Consider the following 7,298-nt stretch of genomic DNA (forward strand, 5'->3'; position numbering starts at 1 on the left):
GAGGATTATTCGACAAAGGTCAAAAGTACACATGTCCATCACAAGCACTCCAGAGAGTGGTGGCTTTTACCCCCAGGACATTGAGGAACTTAAAGGATGGCAGCAGTTGGATTTTAGGAAGAAGTGTAAACACAATAACGACATCTGGTGAGAGCCCCCACCGATAGGAGTAGAGATCAGGGGTTGGAGTTCACCTGACTTCATTGAGCAAAGTGACAACGCCCAGGTGTTGTCCACATTTGTAAATTGTCGTCCTGACTGACCGGCCCCAAGGCTAGAACAACAAAGGGTAAATGTCTTCTTGTAAAAGGTATTTAAGGACAGTTGTCCAAGAAGACATTCCTCGTTGGCGTCTTCTTGGCTCATCACTCATCACAAGACCAAAAAATATACAACATTAGCAACATAAATAAGTTTCTAGACGCTGATTTGGATATCATATAACGCTACCATTGTAGAAATGCTGTTATTATCTCTGTAAATGAGTATGTTTTCGTCAGGGTTTGTAAATTAGCAACATAGTATGGACAGATTTTGATCACATTTGCAGAAAATGTCTAAAATAGGTCCTGGAACAAGTGCTTTTCTAATTTTTATTGTTTATAAATGGGCTTGTCAAATAACTTTTTTTGGGAAGTAATTATGTGACTGTACAGTACTATAGACAAGCAAACATGAATGATCCATGCATTTCAGGTTAATCAAGGTTCATACCGTTTTTGTTTGTTTCCTGGAATGTAAAATAATGCTAAAAATAACCACAATAAATATCTGATCAATGGTCTTCTGCTGACCTCTGTTGGCTAAATCGCATATACATCAGGGATGTCTTGGGACAGGTTTGCGCTTTCCAAAGTAATTATTGTATAAAAATAGCACATTGACAGGCATATTTACCCATCGAATAACACTACCACTACCTCACCGGATATTGGACACATTGAACATGGGACAAAATCAAAACAAGGGAACTTTATTATGGTGCCCAGCTGGTGGAAGTCAGGCAGTTTGAGCTGGTCAGTGAGCGGGGTGTGGCGTGGCACGTGGTGTCACCGATGTGAGTGTGTCTGGACACTGTTGTGTGCCCTGAAAAAAAACAAAAAAAACAACGGATGATGGAGCAAAAAAGCAATGATGTATCATGTGTGTGGGGTTTTAGGACTTTGGAGTGGGCTCTGGGACTATATAATATATTGGCCTGTAGGAAGGATCTTGCTACTCCCAACCGAGCCTCCAAAACAGCTGCTGTATCGGTTTTGGTGTTTAAGACACACAATGTGTGTCCATGCACTAATTTAGTCCGATTTCTCAAATAGTTCGGCTCTAAATAAGCCTCCTACAGCCCATGGATACAACTTAATCCAATCGTGTTCAGGTTTTGAAAAGTCGGACTAACACACCTGGATTATGCGATTACAAACCAGATCTCTCAAGTGGGTGTGTGCGGCCGGAGAGGACCCTTTGTATCACGCATGCGCCAGCCTTAACGCGCGGGATACAACCCGGAAGCAGATACCATTTAATAAAAACGCAGCAAAAATTGTCATGAAGAGGATACTTTTTATTTGCTTCACAAATTAAAATAACGGAACATTTTGGATTGCATCAATGGTAGAAAAAAGAAACTGAGATTTATTTAAGAAGGTAGCAAAGGAATTGTAAAATGCGGGCTACGTTCGGACTCCCGAACGGAATGCGAATGAGATGAAAGATAATGAAACAGGTATATTAAAGGCGAATAATAAAGCGTACACAAACTGATAAACAATAATTCTGTATTCCACACAACTGGCAAGATAGTCCAGAACATTGCAAACGTCATCTGGAAAAGTGTAATTCAAATTTCCTTTGCATTTAAAACTCCTATCAATCCACGGAGCCTTTTGAATAAACTCCTAGACATTCAGATATAATCTCCATCGGGAAATTCCTTCGAAAAAACTCTTCCGTTGGTCTGTCTTTGCTTCGGACCTGCATCCGCTGTGATACATTCATTGTCGTAGCGTCATGTTCGTAGCGCAATCCAAGATCACTTCTTGATGCTGTCTGCTATTTAACATCAGCATAGCTTTTAGAGACGTAATATTTGTAATCGGACATCACTTAAAACAAGTTGTAAGGATCCACAGATGGCTAGTGTGACATCATAGGTCAACCGGAAAAGGAATTAATTTAACTGCGCTAAAATGAAATAAGTGACCCCCAGTGTACGGTAGGCACATGGCGTATGACCAACACTTGGACTTCACACGTAGGTGTGAAAATACAAAAAAACTAACTATTGGAGAAATCAGACCAATTTAGTGCATGCAGTTGTAGTGACTGCGGTGGTGGAGAAACTCTTCAGCAAACTGATAAATAATATGTTATGCTTTTAATTACATATGATTGTCTAACAAGGGGAGACGAAACAGTTTTCTACAAACGTTCCCAATTTTAAATGTTCACCTTTAACACCAAAATCCCGCAGCTACAGCAGTCTTGCTGATTCTGGTGGGAACAGTTTTTGCAGTCCACTTGTCTGCATCTGGTCTTACATCTTCAAGATGTTCCTAATTATTGTTCAAAACGCATTGGCAAGATATAAGATATTCACCTCACACAAAGAAGACAAAGCTTTAAAATCTGTAAAGGCCATCTTAACGTTTGACCTTAGTTTTTACAGTTAAACTTTCACAAGCCGTTACCTCCAATTTCATAGCATCTTCAGCTTGTGGTCCTCTTCTTTTCCAAATGGATCAATTATGGTAAGTGTCCTCTTTTACATGTTGACAACCTGTACATTTTTTTACTTAATTCATGTTGATCCCTCACAGCCTGACATATTTACCATTTACTTTGGGGCGGTATAGCTCGGTTGGTAGAGCGGCCGTGCCAGCAACTTGAGGGTTGCAGGTTCGATCCCCGCTTCCGCCATCCTAGTCACTGCTGTTGTGTCCTTGGGCAAGACACGTTACCCACCTGCTCCCAGTGCCACCCACACTGGTTTAAATGTAACTTAGATATTGGGTATCACTATGTAAAGCACTTTGAGTCACTAGAGAAAAGCGCTATATAATTAAATTCACTTATCAAGATTCATTGGTTGCATCAGGTCAGCAGAAATGCCCAATTGACACATGCCAGAAATTGATCTAAAAAAATATCAGAGGCACTGACCACTAAGATCCTTAGAGCTTCACATTTACAGGACAAACCCATCAAACTTCCACTGGAAATGTCCACGAAAAAAAATGCCAAGTTATTTTTAATTTAGGCTAATGATGTTTGGCAATATTGCTCGCGAATACACATTACTTTTTAAAGGGGAACATTATCACAATTTCAGAATTGTTAAAACCATTAAAAATCAGTTCCCAGTGGCTTATTATATTTTTCGACGTTTTTTTTCAAAATTTTACCCATCACGCAATATCCCTAAAAAAAGCTTCAAAGTGCCTGATTTTAACCACCCGTCCATTTTCCTGTGACGTCACATAGTGAAGCCAACACAAACAAACATGGCGGAAAGAACAGCAAGCTATAGCGACATTAGCTCGGATTCAGACTCGGATTTCAGCGGCTTAAGCGATTCAACAGATTACAAATGTATTTAAACGGATGGTTGTTGTAGTAAAGTGAAGTACTTCTTATGATGCTCAACTAGAACTTTTAATGAAGCCCAGCACACAGATACAACATACACAGCCGTTAGCTCTACTGCTGTCAAAACACTGCTAGCCCCGTTGCCTATAGGACCCCACCTGAACCCCAGGTGGTGGTCCCGGTGCTGCCTGAACAAAAAGGCATTTTAACATTACAACATTCCCTCCACCCATAGTCCAGTCAAATATTCATAGTACCCTCTTAGTGTAATACACCACCCCCAGAAATCACTGAGTCTGTATGAGAACATAGTCCTTAAGATATGATGGAGGTTTCCTTTGGCGAGCGATGTCCCTGACTCCCACTTCTGCATCCTGTGCTTGATCGCCTGGTTCCGGCTCATCGGGTTCCTGCTCATCGGGTTCCTGATCAACTAGTTCCTGATCAACTGCTCCTGGTGGTGCTGAATGGAAATCCTCTGGAAAACTGTCCTCTGATGTGTCACGAAGAGTTTCCTTCTGATCATAACGTGGACGGATCTGATCCTGATGTCTTCTCACCAGCTTGCCATCTTGAGTTTTTGCTGTCCAAGAAACTGGACCAGTCCTCTCCACGAGTCTCGCCTGAATCCATTTCTGGCCTGCATATCCTCGTATGTATACGGCCTCGCAGTCTGTGAACACTCGGTCCCTGGCCCTTTTGTCATGGTTCTGTTTTTGTTTTGCCTGGTTTGAGCCCACTTTGTCTGACAGTGCTGGCCGGACCATGTCCAGCTGCGTTCGCAATCTCCTGTTCATTAGCAGCTCCGCAGGCGTAATGCCGGTTGTAGTCTGAGGGGTTGATCTGTATTTAAACAAGAACCTAGACACCTTTGTTTCCACACTTCCCTCCCCCATCTTCTTGATGGCTTCCTTGAAGACCCGCACAGTGCGCTCCGCACAGCCATTTGAAGACGGGTGGTATGGGGCTGTTGTCACATGTTTTACGCCATTTTTCCTGAGGAAATTTTCAAACTCTGCACTGACCAGACTTGGCCCATTGTCTGTAACCAGACTTGCTGGGATGCCATGAGTGGCAAATATGCTTCTCAATTTCTCAATAGTTATTGAGGAGGTTATGGACTGCATTGGGATGACCTCCAGCCACTTGGAGTAAGCATTGATGACAATCAAAAACATTTTTCCTAGAATGGGCCCGCAAAAATCCAAATGTAGTCTCATCCATGGCTGATTTGGCCACTCCCAGGGATGCAGCGGCGCGGCCGGAGGTGTGGCCTGGTTAGCTTGACATGTATGGCATCTGCGCACTGCTGCCTCCAACTCCTCATCCATGTTGGGCCACCACACGTAACTCCGGGCTAAGGACTTCATCCTCGAGACCCCTGGATGAGCTGCATGTAGCTCTTCCGTCATTACCTGCCGACCCTGAGGTGGTATTACCACCCTTGTCCACCACAGAAGGCAGCCATCCTCCACACTCAGCTCATGCTGTCTTTTCATATACGGCTTCACTCGTGGATCAGCACATACCTTGGGCCAGGAACCATGTAACAGCCATTGTTGCACTCTGGACAATATTGGATCTCGTCTGGTCCAGTCCCGGATCTGCTTGGCTTGCAATGGTGTGCCATTCATGTGTTCCATCAGCATTATTACCTCTTCCTCGCGTGGTGTACTGCTGGGCATGACTGGTAATGGGAGTCGGCTTAAGGCATCAGCGTTCCCATGTTTCGAGCCTTCCTTGTATTCTAAGGTGTATTCATAAGCTGCCAAAAGCAAAGCCCACCTCTGCATTCTGGCTGCTGCCAACTGTGGAATGCTTTTGCTCTCACCCAAAAGACCCAGCAGCGGTTTGTGATCTGTGATGATGGTGCAGTGCTTGCCGAAAAGATATTGATGACATTTTTTTAGGCCAAACATGATGGCTAGTGCCTCCTTTTCCAATTGAGAGTAACCCCTCTCAGCCACTGTTAGTGAGCGGGACATGTATCCAATGGGCTTCTCTGAACCATCTGTGAAACGGTGAGATAGAACGGCCCCCACACCGTATGGCGAAACATCACAGGCCAGATAAAGTGGCTTTCCGTCATCAAAGTGTATCAATAGTTTATCAGATTGGAGACACTTTTTTGCTGCCTCGAATGCTCGACTCTGATTCGTCGTCCATTTCCACGCATTTCCCTTTCTCAACAGTTCGTGTAAAGGCTCCAAGATGGTGGATATGTTTGGCAAGAATCTGTGATAGTAATTTAGCATTCCAAGGAACGATTTCAATTGTGTCTGGTCAGTTGGCTGAGGAGCATTTACAATGGCTTCAACTTTATCCGCCACTGCATGGATGCCGTTGCAGTTAATTTTGTAACCGAGATACACTACCTCGGGTGCCATGAACACACATGTTTGTCGTCGCAAGCGAAGGCCTGCAGCTGCAATTCTCTCAAGCACCTCTCCGAGATTTTTTAAGTGGCTAGCATCATCCTTCCCTGTCACTAAGATGTCGTCCACTCTCACCACTACTTGAGGCAGTCCTTGCAATAGACCATCCATGGTGCGCTGGAAAATGCCTGGTGCCGAAGACACTCCATACGGCAATCTTGTGTACTGGTATAGTCCTCGATGTGTGTTTATTGTTGTGAACTTCTTTGAGTCCTCATCTAACCTAAGTTGCTGGTATGCTTGAGACATGTCCAGTTTGGTAAATGTTTGTCCACATCCTAACAAGTCCTCTGTTTTCGGGATTGGGTAGTTATCTAATTTTGACACTGGGTTTACAGTGACTTTGTAGTCCCCACAGATTCTAGTTGTTTTGTCCGGTTTTATGATGGGCACAATGGGGGCGGCCCACTCTGAAAAGTTCACGGGTTCAAGAATGCCTTCCTTCTCCAGTCTTACTAATTCAGCCTCAACTTTGTCTTTTAGTGCATATGGCAGTGGTCGAGCTTTGAAATATCTTGGCTTGGCATCTCGCTCAACATAGATTTTTGCTGAGGCCCCGACTAGCGTGCCCAGTTCCTTCTTAAAAACATCCTCATGTCTCGTGAGTAGCTCATCTAAGTCCTGCTGCATACTTAACCTCAGGCTAAATACAGTGCTCCAATCTATTTTAATTGCTTTCAACCAATTTCTGCCCATGAGATTTGGGCCCTCTCCCTTTACAACCAGTAATGGTAATTGTTTAGCCTGCCCTCTGTAGTTGACTTGCACATGCAGTTTCCCTAACACTCCCACCTTGTCTTTGGTGTAGGTGTATAGTTTCACGTGTGTGTGTTGGAGTCTTCCTCCCCCCATCTTTTGGTACGTGTCCTCAGTAATTATCGTCATGCCTGCTCCAGTGTCAATTTCAAATTCAACGTCATGTCCATTTATTCGTATGTGCTCTTTGTATGGTTCCACTTTCTCCTCCATAGTCAGGTTGTAGAGTGTGTGCATATTCTACGTTTTCGGTCTCATTTCCCAACCTGTAAGTTGCACCTGATGTTGGTCCTTCAGGTTTCCTTATCTGCCTGGCACTACGACATTTTCTGGCCAAGTGCCCCCTCTTGTGGCAATTGTGGCAAACTGCATCAATGAACCGGCAGTCTGCCATGACTACCACCGCACCTGAAACAGCCACTCAGTGGGACGCGCCGATCTGCTCCTAGCTGGACTTTGTGGACCGTTCCTTCTGCCCCAGTTAGTTGCAAGTCGGCCAGGTCCTTGGATGCTGTTTCCATT

This window comes from Nerophis lumbriciformis, linkage group LG18 (assembly GCF_033978685.3).
Source record: "Nerophis lumbriciformis linkage group LG18, RoL_Nlum_v2.1, whole genome shotgun sequence".
In the NCBI taxonomy this organism is placed as follows: domain Eukaryota; kingdom Metazoa; phylum Chordata; class Actinopteri; order Syngnathiformes; family Syngnathidae; genus Nerophis; species Nerophis lumbriciformis.